This window comes from Citrus clementina, unplaced genomic scaffold (assembly GCF_000493195.1).
Source record: "Citrus clementina cultivar Clemenules unplaced genomic scaffold, Citrus_clementina_v1.0 scaffold_6, whole genome shotgun sequence".
NCBI lineage: Eukaryota > Viridiplantae > Streptophyta > Magnoliopsida > Sapindales > Rutaceae > Citrus > Citrus x clementina.
Window position 1 is genome coordinate 7,171,565 of NW_006262139.1, and position 17,676 is coordinate 7,189,240.

Consider the following 17,676-nt stretch of genomic DNA (forward strand, 5'->3'; position numbering starts at 1 on the left):
GCCGGGATTGGGATAGAAATTGGCCCAACTATATTCAACTGCATGAGTAATTTTCGGTCTTTGCACAAACCTATGACAATAAATCAAACTGCCACCCTGCAAAAAGCAATAAGGGAACGTCTCTCATTTCTTTCTTTTTTTAGGGACAAATGCTTGGAGATAAAGCTTGAAAATGACTTGCAAATGAAAGAACAAATAGATTTTTACTTTTTTGGTTTTTCTATCATGAAAAATTTTCATGTGAAGGATTAATTTTACTAGTCCCAAGTCTTTCATTACAAAAGACTTGCTAAGCTCTTTCTTTAGATTATCAATCTTACTAACGTCATGGCCAACAATTAATATGTCATGTATATAAAGCAAAAGAATGATAATGTCATTATCACCAAATTGTTTCACAAAAATATAGTGGTCGCACATAAAAGAATCAAACTCCTTGTTCTACTGTCTTAGTTGCAAACTTTTCTTCAACTTGTACACAAGTTCTTCTTTGTCTTTGACACTGAACACTTTAAGTTGTCCCATGTATATTTCTTCATCTGAGTTATCATGCAAAAAAGCTATCTTTGCATCAAGCCGTTCAATGTCCAAATTCAAGTTAGCTGCTAATCACAGAGTAACTCGGAAAAAAAGATATCTTTACCACAAGAAAAAATATTTCTTCAAAACCAAACCTTTTTTCTGATCGAACCCCTTACAACCAATCTAGCTTTATACCATAGTTGTGAGTTATTTTCTATCTTTAACCTGTAAATCCATCTGTTCTTTAATGCCTTTTTTTTCTTAGGAAGCTTTGCTAAGTGTTGTTTTTATTCAAGGATCTCATCTCCTCTTACATGGCTTTAACCCACTTATTTTTACACTAATGACACATAGCTTATTCGAAACATTCAGACTCTTTTCTATATGTAAGCGTCACATACTTATACAAATGATATCTAGTAGAAGGTTGTCGCTCTCTAGTGGATCTCCTCAATTCTGGTTCAATTGATTGTATAGTTTATTCTAGAGGTGCTTACTCAATTGGTTCTCTAAACCATCATTATTATCTTCTCCAGTTGCCACATGATCATTATGAACTATAGGTGGAGAAACTAAAGTTAGAACAATAGGAATCTCTAGAAATGACTAAGACTCATCATTCTTCTTTTTTATTAAAAAAATACATCTTTATTTTTTATCAGTTGTTTGCCACTGGATCTCATAATCTATAACCAAATTCTTCCTATCCATGGCTAAGAAAATGTATTCCTTAGATTTATCATCAAGCTTCGATCTCTTATTTTTAGGGATGTGAACATATGCTCTGCAATTAAACACTCTCAAGCATTTATAAGAAATATCCTTTCTAGTCCAAATTCTTTCAGGTACATGTTGCGATAAATTCAAATGTTATTGGTGTTAATGTGCAAGTGTATACAACAAGTTATATAATGATGAATATTTAAGATCGTCTCCACAGAGATTGATGTTACCAGATATGCTATAACAATCTGTAATAATGTAGTGGTTGTTCTAAATTAAAACAAGAAAATTGATAAAATTAAATAACTAACTAAAATATAAAATGGAATAATTAAAAATACAATAAATAAAATTGTCACGTCAAATACAAAAGTAAAACCAATGGGAATAAAGTAGTTGAGTTATTAAACTCTCTTAATGGTTTAGACTATTTATTCAAATCTTAGGCTCGGTTGCTACAACATCTTTTATAGCACTAGGCAGAATCCTTATATATTCTCAGCTGTCGCATGTTTGATGTTTTATATCTATATGCAGCCTAACAGTGACTAGATGTTATGCCAACATAAGCTTAGGTTCTTATTACCCTGCAAGGTGAATCGCTATGTCTAGTTCATCATTAATTCTAGATTAGGCATAGCCTTTTTATAATTAAGTGAAACTCAAATCAGGAAACCTAATCTAAAACCAAGTATTGCTTTGATATTTTCCACTAAGATAGGCTCTTTTGTGGTTTTTTCTAAGCTTGTATCATTAAATGAGTGGTCAGCCGAAATAATGAATAAAATAAGCTTTACCAAAATAAAATGCTATAGCAAACGTGCAACAACATATAAATTTATTCAAGAAACCATCAAGATTGTCTATTACTCAACCATAATTAAATTAGTTCATGATCTGCGAAAGTAAAATAAACAAAAAAGTTTTAGCCATCAAATACATCACCATGATTAAAGAGTAAACAAGACAACAAGAGAAGAATAGGGAGGACTGAATTCTAATTGACTTCTGCAAATTCTCCTTTGATGCAGCCTCAATTCTTGCTCTTGAATTCTGTTTTGTCCTTGTTTACTTTTGGTTTTTGTTCTTCGTTGATTGTCCCCTATTTTCTTTGTGTGTTTATTTCTTTTATAGTTGAAAATTAGGGTAATTGGAAGTCTAGGGCACGTATCTTCCAAATTAAGAAACTCCAGATCGTAATCGATTAAATGTCTCGCGTGAAATTGTTTCTGTCGATACTCTAGGATTGCTACAGCAATGGTTACTACAACAATGACTACAACATATGCACTATTATAGGCTTGTTTCAATTCTTCTATAGCCATGTTCTTTTTGCAAAGCCATTGCAACAATATCCTTTCTTTGAAATTTGAGCTTCTAATTACCTAAAATTTTGCATAGGATTTAAGTTCACAATTATTTGAATTCAAACAAACTTCATTAAAATTAAACTAAAATGGATGTTGATACAAACTATTATTAAAATGCAATAAAACACATTATTTACTCTTTAAGTAATCTTGATTTAAGTCTAAAAGTGTCAGGATAACTCTCATTTTATAAAGTTATCACACCCTCAAACTTAAACCATTACTTGTCCTCAAGTAATGACAATAACATTAACAACTCAATCACACAATCATACATTAGTAACATAACTTTGCCATCAAGTTTGCAAGGATTTTTTAAACCCTCGTATCATACTCTTAACCACACAAAATTGCCATAGCAATTCAGTTCTAGACTTTAGGCTTTCATTTTGTCCAAAGAGTGTGTGTGCCTCTTTGATCAAATTTTAGAGATGCTGCAACATTGTACCTATGTTACATACACTTCCGAGGTAAAACACAAGTACATTCATACATAGGGGGAATAGAAATCACAAACAAGTTCCAAATTATGCTATAGTAAAATAGTCTTTTTTTAAAAAAAATAGATTTCGCTTCAATGTATCATTTATTTTTCAGGTGAATGTCTATCACTTGTGGTGATGACACCCAATTACTCACTTAATGTACAAATCAGAGTTGCTGCAACAATGCTCACGACATAGTCTTATCTCTATACATCTTTAACTAAAGGTTGAACATGGGGCTCATGAACAGACTTGACTACTCAATATCCCAGACATATGACTTTCTCTCTCTAATTTTTTTTTTAGTAGATGCTACAACAAAGTTCATAACTCTTGTTGCCTATGGACTCAAGTCTGCAGATGGGGTTCATACACAGCCCTGGTTACTCAGCAATTCAAGCTAGTGCAACATATTTTATACAAGCACAGTTCAACAAAATTTTCCCCCAGACTTGAAACTTTTCTACTTTTTTTGTGTTTTCTAGCTCTATTGCAGCATTCTCATAGAACTTAGTCAACGCTTAAGTGTTAGGAAAAAAATCTCAGCCCTCATCCATCAATTATCCCTTTCTTGGCAATCATAAAAATTTGCATAATACTCACTCTATCTTCATTGGGTTTTTTATTAACTCCATACAAAACTAGAAAACAGAGCTACTCACTTCACAAAACACACAATGCACAATCCATACACACATGCACTAACATAACCCCCTCAAACATGAGAGGTGTTGTGTCATCACAAGCACACAAAACAAAATAAAATATACATACATAATTTGACATGAAAGAAATGCAAAATAACAATGAAAAATAAAAGTTTTAGAAATTAAAAGAAATTAAATTGGGCTGGCAGGGGTACTCCCCTATTGAGATATGTTGCTGCCGCACGAGCTAAAAGGTTCATTGCTTTTTAGTTGAACTCCTCAAGCAGTCCTTGGGTGAACCTTGTAGTGGGACAGCTAGTTGCTTTTTCCTCTTGCTCGGAATTGGACTAGTCAGCAGTGTTCTAGTGGGTACAACATCTTTGGGTTGAATGAGTCTTATCTACTTGTGCTCTAGTTCTTTTGGTGCGGCAGCACCTCCAGAGGCGGTGGCCCTTTTGCGTTTACTGGATTCTTTAAGAGCTATAGAAGAAGATTTAGTTGGAGTTTGGTATGGAGTAGGTTTTGCTGCAACAAAGCTCTCAGCAATGATTTCAATAATGATGTCGAGCTAGTTCTTCCTCTTTGTAGCTGTTTGAGTAACCCTGGTAGCCATTACTTAGAGTTCTGCATCAATGTCCTTTGGGTCTTTTTTCGACTTGTCATCATCCAAAACTTTTTCTTTACCCTTGCTGGAGAGGATTGGAATTGGGGGCTCAACATCTTACTCATCATCTCGAATGATGTATTTTTGCCTTCATTTGGGAAGCACCAATTGAGATACCTCTTTTCTCTCCTCCTCTGGGCCTTCTTCTTCTTCTTCTTCTTCTCCTAATGAGCTATCTGTTTCGGATTTAGCACCCTCTACTTTCTTTGGTGCGGGCTGGTCTTCTTCTCCTAATTCTTTTTCCCTATCATTTTTTGTTGCAGGTTCTTCACTTTCTTCTGTTGCAGTTGCTTCTGTCATTTTCCCAAAGTTGAACTGCTGTAATATGGAATCTAAGAAGTTTTTGTTGTTGCTTTTAATGAAAATAACAAATTGATGTATGTGGTCTTCTAAATGCATCAAGTAGGTCTAGAATAGATTATTTTCTCTTCGTTGCGCCTCTACACACTAAGTGATACTGTCACTCAGCTCTTGTAATCTCCTGTCAACCTCAATGACCCTCCTTGCTCCTGCTATAGCGGCAGGCTCTAATGGTGCTGCAGCTGATTCACCATTAATTCTTTCGATGGTTTGAGCAGTGAAAGCTCTTTTATTTTTAATGTGTTCATCTTGAGTAGTAGGGCTCACTATAGAGACAAGGCATATGTTGGTGATAAGGGATGAGAACAACATGGCAGTAGTTTTGTGCTTTTTTATAGCATATTTCCTAATCTCTCGCTTAATATTTGTCCAACATCAATTGGCAATCCTCTAACTATGGCAAATAAGAGAATCAATCTTTCTTGTGACACGGTGGTTGTGTGTGTTGTGGGTATCAGTCAAGACTTCAAAAATTTTACCCAAATCTTAGCAATTGGTTTTAAACATATCCTGTTTATTATTATAGCTTCCCCATTTGCCCATGAACTACCGTCTATAGTGAGGGTTTTTAGCACACTATTCCATTTCTTAGGGGTCATGCTTTCAACCATTTTCAAGTACTCACAATCAACATCAGAAGGAAAATTGTAAAAAGCATTAATGACTCGCGGGTCTAAAGGAACTAGATTGTTTCTTTCTCATATTGTTCGTTGGTCTTTCCCTAGCAGGTTGGCATAGAATTCCTTAATAAGCGGCAACACAGGGTCCCTTAGCAGCAACATAAATAGTTTGAATTATTCTTGAAGATTGTGGCAGGACTTGGAAACCCTTTTCTTCCATAATCTTCTTTGACTCTATAAATTCTTCGAACTTTTCTTTAGCTTTGTAGCCTTGGAAGCGTGATGGATATTTTAGCCGGCTCGTTTTCTTCTTGTATCTCGTGATTGACTCAAGCTGTAAGAGAGAATCGTGAAATTTGAGGACTGTTGCCGAGGGAGTAAAAGAAAGTTAAGTAAGATTGCAATTGGTACCCTAAAGCCGTTATATATAAGTGATGGTAAAAATAGAAATAAAAGGGAAATTAAATTAAAGAGATAAAATTGGAAATATGATTTTGAATTTTAAAAACATATCCAATTTAATTAAGGAAATGATAGTGATTCGGGAATTTAAGGATTATGCAATCCCTTCAAATCTTTTTTTTTTTTGGCTAAGCCAGTTGTCGAAAATTTATTCCTATTTAGTAAAATTAAATCCTCCATAATTTTGACACTATACTGGTGAAAGTTGTTGCTGTAGTTGATAATCTTGTGCTGTAGCACTCTGCAATAAAGTTTCCCGTTTGATGAGAAGCATTTGTTCATTGTCATGTGAGGTGTAATGCTGCAGCAACTTGTGTTAGCTTCTTAGCCCCAATTTGTTTTTTGTTTGTGCTGCAATAAAAGAAAAAAAGAAATAAAATGATCAATCTAAAATGACAAAAACTATAAATAAAATGACAAAAACCATAAATGATAAATATGCAAAGTTAGAGTTAATGTATAAAGAAAAACTAAAATGCCCCCCTCTTTATTGGGTTACCTCCCAATTAGCGTTTGATTTTAGGTCCTTCAGCTTGACCATCCTTGAGTGCTCATAATGATGGATCCCTCGGGAACAAGTCCTCCTTTGAGTGGTCCACAATAGTTTCAATGTAATGTTTTACTCTATGCCTATTAACCTTGAATTTTTGGCCCGTCCTCTCATCTAAGAGGTCTACAGCTCCATAGGATAAACTCGAACAAGGTTGAAGGATCCTAACCATCTAGATTTCAATTTTCCTGGAAAGAGTTTTAGTTTTGAGTTGTAAAGAAAAACCTGATTGCCTGGAACAAGTTCTCTTTGCTGAATTCTTTGGTCATGCCATTTTTTTATTTTCTCCTCATAAATCATTTCATTTTCGTAGGAGAAGAACCTCAACTCATCCAACTCACAAAGTTGAAATTTTTGATGCTCTGCTGTAGCATACATGTCTATATTGAGTTGTTTTAATGCCATTATGCTTTATGCTCTAGCTCTAATGGCAAATGACAAGCCTTGCCATTGACAATTCTGTATGGAGACATGCTAAGTGGCGTCTTGCAGGCTGTACGGTAGGCCTATAAGAAATCATGTAATCTAATAGTGGAGTTCACTACTTTTTCTAAAATCCTTTTGATCTGTCGGTTGTATATTTCTGCATGACCATTAGATTGTGGGTGATATGCTATAACAATCTTGTGTTTAATTTCATACTTAGCCATTGCTGCAGTAAATATCCTATTAAAAAAATGAGTACCCTTATCACTAATGATTGGCCTTGGAGTCCTAAATCTTGAAAAAATATTCTTGCAATGGAACTTCACCACTATTTTGGCATCATTCATGGGTAATGCTGTAACCTTCACCCATTTGGACACATAGTTTACAACAACTAGAATATATAAGTTCCCAAAAGATGGTGGGAAGGGACTCATAAATTCTGTCCCCCATACATAAAAAAACTCAACTTCCAACATGTTTGTTAATGGCATTTCATGCTTTTGAAATATGTTTCTTATTCTTTGGCACTTATCACAACATTTTACAAACTTATAAGCATATTTAAAAATAGAGGGTCAGTAATAACCTAATTACAAAACTTTGGCAGTTGTTCTGTGGTCTCCAAAATGTCCTCCATATGCTGCAGCATGACATGAATGCAATATGTGTGGAATTTCTTCATCCGGTACACATCTTTTGATCACATGGTCTAAGCACATATTATATAAATATGGTCTAAGCACATATTATATAAATATGGTCTAAGCACATATTATATAAATATGGTCTAAGCACATATTATATAAATATGGTCTAAGCACATATTATATAAATATGGTCTAAGCACATATTATATAAATATGGTCTAAGCACATCTTATACAAATATGGTTTAAGCACATCTCACTAATAATTCAAATCAGGTGGTAACAGTCCACTCACCAAGTAATTAGTAAAATCTACATACCATAGGAGTTAAGACTGCTATAACATTTGTACATGCTATAGCATTAGTAGTTGCTCATCAGGGAACGTTTATGTGATGTCATGTTTGGTTAAGGTGCTTGCATCTGCTTCAAGCCTTGAGAGATGGTCTGGCACTTGGTTTTCAGTCTTTTTTCTATCCTTAATCTCCAGGTCAAACTCTTATAGCAAGAGGATACACCTTATCAATCTTAGTTTGGCATCCTTCTTTACAATCAAATACTTTATTGCTGCATGGTCTGTGTAAACTGTGACTTTTGTGCCTGCTATATACGCTCTGAATTTGTCAAAGGCAAATACAACTACTAACAGCTCCTTTTTAGTAGTTGTATAATTGATCTGAGCATTGGCAAAGGTTTTTACTAGTATAATAAAGAGAGTAAAAATTCTTGTTCTTCCTCTGCCCTAACATTGCTCTAATAGAATAGTCATTGGCATCACATATAAATTCAAAAGGTAGACTCCAATCTGTTGCTATAACAACGGGTGCTATAACAAGAGCTTTTTTCAATTCACAAAAAGCCTTCAAAGCAATCATCATTAAAGTTGAAAGGTCTGTCATGCTCTTGCAGTATACACAAGGGTTTAACTATTTTGGAGAAGTGTTTAATAAACCTTCTGTAAAACCCAACATGACGTAGAAAGCTCCTAATACCTTTGACTGAGGTTAGAGGTGGAAGTTTATCTATCACATATATTTTTGCCTTGTCCACCTCTATCCCCTTCTTGGAGACTCTATGTCCTAAGACTATACTTTCTTGTACCATAAGTGACACTTTTCCCAATTGAGTACTAAGTTGATTTCCTCACATCTCTTAAGCACATTTTCTAAGTTGTGCAAACAATCATCATATGTTTTCCCAAAAACCGAGAAGTCATCCATGAACACTTTTAATGTTTGCTCGACCATGTGTGAAAAGATGGACATCATATACCACTAGAAAGTTGCTAGAGCATTGCATAAGCCGAATAACATTCTTCTGAAAGCAAAGGTTCCAGAAGGACAACTGAATATTGTCTTCTCCTGATCCTCTAGTGCTACAACAATATGGTTGTAGCCCAAATAAACATCCAAGAAACAGTAGCATTTTTTTTCCAGCAAGTCTATCTAGTATTTAATCTATGAAGGGCAATGGGAAGTGGTCTTTCCTTGTGGCTTTGTTTAACTTCTTATAGTCCATACAAACTTTTCATCCAGTCACTGTTCTTGTAGGAATAAGTTCATTCTTCTCATTTACTACAATAGTCACTCCATATTTCTTTGGAACACATTGTACTGGACTTACCCAAGAACTGTTAGATATTGGGTAGATGATTCCAGCATCAAGCTATTTGATAATGATTTCTTTCTTCACAACTTCCTTCATGATGGGGTTTAATATTCTTTGTTACTCTACTGAATTACTGTAATAGTCTTCTAGTAGAATTTTGTGCATGCATATAGATGGGCTGATTCCTTTAATATCTGCCATGGTCCATCCAATAGCCCTTTTATATCTCCCCAACACATTCACCAAGCTCCTTTCTTGATTTGCATTTAAAGAGGATGAAATTATTGCGGGGAGTGTATTATTTTTGCCAAAATAAACATATTTTAAATATCAAAGTAGAAGTTTCAATTCTAAAATAGGAGGTGATTCAATAGATGGAATAGATGGTTTTACTTCCTTGTTTGAAAAGTCTAAAGATTTAAAAGGTCTGACATGTCTCACTGGTTGCTTTTCTCCTAACCATGCTATGTGGTCTGCTGCAACATCATCTTCTTCAAATTCTTTGAAGGTAGCAGCCTTGATCTCTTATTTGCTGCAGTAATTGTTTAACCTCTCTGTTATCGCAAAGTCTACAACACTGATAAGATTACAATCTTCAACCTCATCAGGACTCTTCATAGCATCCAGCACATTGAATGTGACTTGCTAGTCATTCACCCTCATGGTCTCTTTTTTTCACATCAATTAGAGTCTTCCCTGTGGCTAAGAAAGGCCTACCAAGGATAATTAGTACTTTTTTGTCTGCTTCAAAGTTCAATACAATGAAATCCACTGGAAAAATAAGTTCATCCACCTTCACCAACACATCTTCGATCTTGCCCTCAGGATATGCACGAGATCTGTCAGTAAGCTGTAGAGTCACTGTTGTTTGTTTACAGTCACCCACTCCCAATTGTTTAAACACTGATAAAGGCATGAGATTGATACTTGCCTCTAAATTAAAAAAATGCTCTACCATTATATCTAGTTTCGATAGAACATGGAATTATAAAGCTCCCTAGATGTTTCAACTTTTGAGGGATTTTAACATGGAATCGTAAAGCTCCTTGGATCTTTAAACTTTTGAGGGATTTTATTTTAAAGTATGTGGTTGCTTTCTTATATTAGAGCAACAATTTCAAATTCTCCAAGCCTAATTTTCCTTGCCAAATTATCTTTAAAAAACTTCACTAATTTGGCATTTGTTCCAATGCTTCCACAAAAGGAATGTTGATATGCAATTGTTTTAGCACTTCTAAGAATTTATTGAATTGCTTGTCCTGTTTCTGTATCTGAAATCTTTGTAGGAAATGTGGTGGGTGCCTAAACTGCTGTATTGCAGTAGGCTGTGCAGGGTGCTTCTCTTTTGATCTATTCTGGTTTGTCACTGTTGGTGCTGCATCTTTTTCTTCAACAAGGACTGAATCATGTATTTCTACAGTTGTTGTAGCTTGACTACCCTTATCAGTGTATTGGGGAATAATTTGTTGTGGCTCTTTTTCAACTTGAGTGTCCCTTGAGTTGGAATATATTCTATTCTTCTTTTTGGCATACCAACAAGAATATCAACACTCTTTCTAGACCTTAAGTTAATCACCTTACAATGTTCTTTTCCTTATCTCCTTGGATCTTCTGTGTTGCTAGGTAGACTACCATGAGGTCTATTACTCAATGCTGTAGCAAGTTGCCCAATTTGATTTTCTAAATTCCTTAATGACACAACCTAATTTTGGACAACTGTTTCATTCTTCACAATGTATTCCTTAAGCAAAGTTTCAAGAGAACTTAGTTGGTCATTACTTATATTTCTATGCCTTTGATTTGGCTGGTGAAATTTTGGTGGCTGTGCAGGTTTGTTCTGTCCACTGGGTGTTACAATATGCTGATTTTAGTTGCTCCATGAAAAGTTTGGGTGCTGCCTCCATTCAGGATTATAAGTGTTTGAATACGGATTGGTCTGATTTTGCCTATTAAAGTTGCCCACATAATTGACTGAAGCTGGATTCCCAGGACAATTATTAAATAAATATCCCTCTCCCCAATAAATACAAGAGACTTCGACAACTTGGTTAACAGATGCTAGAGCAATAGTCATAGCTTTTACCATATTTGGCAGTGAAGTTACTTAGGCTGATAGTGTTGTAAATGCATCCACATTGTGTACTTTTACTGTCCATCTCGTTGCATCTTGTCTAGTTAATGGCCACTGATAATTATTGTTAGCAATTCTCTCCAAAATTTCATGAGCTTCATTGTAAGATTTAGACAATAAAACCCCGTTTGCTGAAGCATAAACTATCAATCTAGTGCTTGGGTTTAATCCATTGTAAAAGGTTTGCATTTATATGTAGCAAAGAATACCACGATGAGGATATCTTCTGAGTAGCTCTTTAAATCTTTCCCATGCATCATATAAACTTTTATCTTCAAGTTGATGAAAAGATGTAATCTCATTCCTCAATTTTGCATTCTTGGTTGGTGGAAAGTATTTCATCATAAATTTATCAAGCAAGTTATTCCATGTTGTGATGGTGTCTAGTGGTAAAGAGTTCCACTATGCCCTTGCTCGATCTTTTACAGAATATGGAAAAAGTCCGAGTGTCAAAGCATTCTGTGATGTTCTAACAATTTTGAAAGCATCACTCACCTTCAAGAACAGTTTGAGGTGGAGATAAAGATCTTCTGATGGCAATCTGTTGAATTGCCCCACTATTTGTAACATTTGAAACATCATTGATTTGAGTTCAAAATTGGCAGCTTGCACTTCAGGTCTAATTATTCCAGGATGCATAACTTGAGGAGTCAACACGACATAGTCTCTAATAGCTTTCTCTCTATCATATGCCTTATAGATAATATTATTGTTCCCTGGTTGTCCCTGATTATTCTGCCCGTTCTGACTTTCTTGACCATTGATTATTTGTATTTCTCTAAGAGGGTTCAAGTTCCCCATATCTTGCAAGTCATCCATTGCTACAACAACTTTTAATTGTCTTTACTCTCTTCTTAATCTCCTTACGATTCTTTCAATTTCTGGATCAAACTGAAATTCAACAGGTTTATATTTGCACTTGTAAAAGTTTCTTGTTAACAAAATGAACACATTTAAAATAAAATCAAAGATTAACACCGTTAAGATAAATTTCACAAATCACAATGAACAATAATCCCCAACAACGGCACCAAAAACGTGTTACGATAAATTCAAATGTTGTTGGTGTCAATGTGCAAGTGTACACAATAAGTAATATAATAATAAATATTCAAGATCGTCTTCATAAAGATTGATGTTACCAGATTTGCTACAGCAATCTGTAACAGTGCAGTGGTTGTTCTAAATTAAAACAAGAAAATTGATAAAATTAAATAACTAACTAAAATATAAAATTCAATAATTAAAAATGCAATAAATAAAATTATCACGTCAAATAAAAGAGTAAAACTAATGAGAATGAAGTAGTTGAGTGATTAAATTCTCTTAATGGTTTTGAATCTTAGGCTTGGTTGTTACATCATTTGCGACAGCATTGGGCAACATTCTTATATATTCTCAGTTGTCGCATGTTAGATGTCTTATATCTATATGCAAACTAACAGTGAAAAGATGTTACGCCAACATAAGATCTGGCATTATACGCTTAGGTTCTTATTATCCTACAAGGTGAATCCATATGTCTAGTTCATCACTAATTCTAGATTAGGCATGGCCCTTTTGGAATCAAGTGAAACTCAACTCAGGAAACCTAATTTAAAACCAAATATTGCTCTGATGTGTTCCACTAAGATAAGCTCTTTTATGGCTCTTTCTTAACTTGTATCATTAAATGGGTGCCCAACCAAAATAATGAATAGAATAAACTTTACCAAAACAAAATGCTATAACAAACATGCAGTAACATATAAATTCAGTCAAGAAACCATCAAGATTGTCTATCACTCAACCACAATTAAATTAGTTCATGATCTGCGAAAGTAAAGTAAACAAAAGAGTTTTAGCCATCAAATACATTCTCATGATTAAAGAATAACAAGACAACAAGAGAAGAATAAGAAGGACTGAATTCCTATTGACTTTTGTAAATTCTCCTTTGATGTAGCCTTAATTCTTGCTCTTAAATTATGTTATGTCCTTGTTTACTTTCGATTTTTGTTTTTGGTTGACGGCCTCCCCTTCTTTGTGTATGTGTTTCTTTTATAGCTAAAAATTAGGGTAATTGGAAGTCTAGGGCGCGTACCTTCCAGATAGGAAACTCATATCGTAATATGTTTAAGTGTCTCGCACGAAATATTTTCTATCAATGTTTCAGGATTGCTACAGTAATAGTTGCTACAGTAATGGTTGCTATAACAATGGCTATAGTATCTATATTGTTCCAAGCTTGCTTCAATTCTTCTGTAGTCATGCTCTTTTGTTCTTTTTGCAAGCCCATTGCAACATCCTTTTCTTGAAATTCGAGCTTTTAATTACCTACAATTATGTATAAGATTTAAGCACACAATTATTTGAATTCAAACAAACTTCATTAAAATTAAACTAAAATGAATGTTGATGCAAACTATTATTAAAATGCAACAAAACATATTATTTACTCTCTAAGTAAACTTGATTTTAAGTCTAAAAGTGTCATGATAACTTTCATTTCATAGAGTTATCAGTACATCACCATCTAATGAAGTTAAAGGAGAAAGGTTAATTAAATCAATTGTAATATGCATAGCTTATTCCTAAAATGATTTAGAAAGCTTAACATAAAAAAGCAAACACCCAATCTTTTCTTCAATTGTTATGTTCATCATTTCTTTCCGCAATATCATTCTACTGAAGGGTATTTGGTACAATCTTCTCAAGTCTGATTCAATAAGATCTGCAGTACTACTCATATAGTCTTTATACTCACCACCATTATCTGCCTAGACATATTTTAATTTCTTTCATGTCCATCTCTCAACATAAGTATAGAAGAACTTAAACATATCAAGCACCTAGTCTTTGGATTTCAAAGCAAAGCGACTCTTCTCTAGAAAAGTCATTGATAAAAGTTACAAAATAAAATGCACCTCCTATTGATCTATATTGCATCATGTAAACATTAGTGTGAATCAAATCAAAGATATGCGACTTTCTAGATGGTGAAAAATTTTTAAAAACCACTCTATGTGTCTTTTTAGCTAAGTAATGAACACAAGTTTTGAGGGATATATTTGCGAAGTTGGGTAGAAACCTTTTTTCTAGCAAGAGTTTCTACCCATTTCTTCCCAATGTAACCAAGACTTATGCCACGTCCCAATATCAGAAGCTTTTACAACCACATTCACATATTCTTTCTTAATCTGGATACTATCACATAGAAAATGTTCACTTTTTCCCCTTAACTACACTAGCGAGTCTTTAGTAAGCTTTCATTTTTCTTTACCAAATTGGTTAGAATAACCATCATTATCAAGCTTGCCTATAGAGATTAAATTAAGGTGAATATCCAATATATGTCTAACATCTTTAAGCAATAACTTATAGTCAACACTAGTTTTTAAGCAAATATCTCTTATGCCCACAATCTTGGATCCCATTTTTTTCTATCCGAACACGGTCATAATCACCATTACTATAAGATCTAAATTAATCATGATATGTGGTATCATGAAATGAAGTACCCGAATCAATCACCCGATCACTAGTACGACAAATGAGATTTACAGAGCTCTCATTATAAACAATACTCATATCACCATCAATTATAGTTGCAATGCTCTCAGTCATTTTTTTTAGTATCACCATTTCTTTCGCCTGTTTTCTTTTCTACAATTTACACTTCTTTTTTATATGACCTGTTTTCTAACAATGAAAGCACTTGACTTTTCTCCTCTGTAACTTAAATCTTCCTCTTGGGTTATCATTATTCTGCTAATAGAATTTCTCCTTTGCCTTCTCCTCTATATTTCTTGCTTTTTAGTAACAAGTGCATCAACTTATATGGAACCACTTCAACACTCTTTGTTCTAGATTCTTCATTTATTTGTAACCTTATCAAAAGTGAATTTGCAATTGGCGTTGAATTATTCATTGATATCACTAGTGTTTGGCAACTATCAGACAAAAAACAAAGCAACAACAATACTTGCAATATCATCTATAATAATCTTTATAGTAGTTAGTTGATCAACCAAGCTCTAAAACTCACCAGTTTGTTCAATTATACTGGGTCCCTCCTTATATTTCGAGTCAACAAACCTTTTTTTCAGATTAGTTTTATTCTATACTATTAGCTGCTTATAAATTGTTTGGAATTTTCTCTAAAGAATTAGCCCTAGATTCCTTCACGACATGGTGGTATACACTTTGATCAATCTATGACCTTATAGTATCTACAACCTTCTGGTTCAATTAAGCCCGTTTTTTATCATCTAAATCAATGGGTGCCTTCAATGGTATCATGTGACTCTTTCATGTACAACGAATCCCCCAATCTAGACTTCTAAGTACTATAATTCTATGACTTTAATTTAATTATAAACGCAAAAGATTCCTCCATTTCAACCACACAAGTAATAGAAACACTCAACCTAATTCTCTGATTCCACTTTGCTAGGAATAGAATCCACACAAGCAACCATAAATTAAGTAGAAATAATTTTTTTTTCCTCTTTGTGTGATTAAAGTAAGATGTGTACCATAAATTAGTAAGCAGAAAATAAATCAACATAATCCAAAGCAATAATCAACCACAAGAGATATAGATTTTTATGTAGCAAACCCAAATTTAGGAAAAATCATGGGACCAATAGTTTGATATAACCTTCCACTATATTAATAATGAGATTACAGTACAAATTCTTCTTTAGATAATATTGGAGGTTAACAACATCAAGAATCTCAACAATCTCAGCTTACAATAATAACCTAATATTTGTCCCTCTAATAGGTGGGTATCTTAAGTAATAACTAACGAAAGGATAAAACAAAAATCAAGAGCAGTAGGAATATAGAGGGTAATGCTAGAAACTTACGACTTGAAATTTGGGGGAAAACGGAGTTAAATTTGCCTTCTATTTATCCAATTAAAGATTGAAACCCTTACCCCCAAATCAATTTCCCGCCACCGTTCTTTCTTTCTCTCTCATATTTTTTCACACTACACATGCCACTCCCGCCACTTTCTTTTATTCTTTTTAATCATGTGATTTTCAAAGCCAATTTAACGATTAAATTCACTGAGACCCACAATCTTCTTTTAATCACTTAAACATCCAAATGAGATAGACCTAACAATTTTCTCACCTACTACAAATCTTATACTAACCCCTATAAATTAAAAATAAATAACTCCGGTTGCAATGGGAATCCCACTTAGTTGCCTTGTACTTGTTTGAATAGCCTCCACTAATCCTATCTTGTTTTGAGAAGCATCAATACAATTTTTATAAAGTTAATCTTCATAATAAAATTCAATGGAAACTATGGAGACCATGTCATCTCTTCTTTGAACTTCAACTCATGACCTTGTACGTTCCGTGTAGGAGTTATCTTTTAGTGATAGATGTTGGATTCTTTTATTCAATGTTTGATACATGATATCCTTCAAGGAAAAATGCACCCTAATCTTTCAAGGGTAATATAATTTTGCCAATAATTAATGTCAACATGATAATATTTTAAAAAATAAAAAAAAGTCTATATGATAAATTAAGAAATTATTTATCTAATTAAATTAAAAAAATGTGTTCTTTAACCTACACCGTTCAAGGTATCTCGATCTTGACATAAAAGTAAAAGGGTTCCTCTATGATGCTGTAATTCTTTTTACAACATCAATAATGTTTTAATTGTGCACCATTGCATTAAATCTAATGGTATACAATATTTTTGCTAAAGAAAAAAATTAAAAATAATGTTAAACAATTTGTCAACCGTTCAAGAGGTGGAGAAATGTTTGTAAAATAATTGTGACTACCCTTAGAGTTTAAAGCAATTTCACTTGAATAACATATTTTATTTATAATTACTTTTCAACTCTCCTTTAAATTTGTATTGTGATAATTTTTTATGAATAAAATTTCCAAAATCTATTACCAATAAGTATACAATATAATATGAAGTAGGTTATTTAACACAAATCAAATAAATAAATTGCAATTGCAAAATTTATATATGATATAACACTAATAAATAACACAACTAAATACATATACTTTAGTAAACGTCATACTCACATCAATAAACTCATTGGTGAGATTGCTTGTAACCTAAAAACTACTTGATCACTCATGTTGTAATAAAATTTAAAATCGCATATTAAAATTCTCATTATTTTATATAATACTAAGGACCATTGTATAATTGATCATGGAGTATATATTATTTTTAACACCCATTTAATTTACCTATTTTTTGAACTTTTTGTTTATCTTATAATTAATATTCTTACATGACAGGAATTTTAAGTTTTACAAGTCTATATATTTTCATTTTATTTTCAAATATCACTTTGTTAATTTTATAAAAGTTAAATCTAATATATATTCCTGATGAGCTTTAGTTTATGAATCATGAAATATTATTTTATTGACATCCTTTGATTGTAATAATAAAATTTTATGTTACTAAGAGTTGTAC

The 17,676-nt window shown here is 33.3% G+C and overlaps 1 non-coding gene across 1 annotated transcript; it reads left to right on the plus strand.

Annotated features, from left to right (window-relative positions):
- Window positions 1-11,422: 11,422 nt before the first annotated feature.
- LOC112097550 lies at window positions 11,423-11,529 on the plus strand. Its single transcript, XR_002905081.1, has one exon. It is a non-coding gene; the product is annotated as a small nucleolar RNA R71 (small nucleolar RNA).
- The last annotated feature ends 6,147 nt before the right edge of the window (window positions 11,530-17,676 follow it).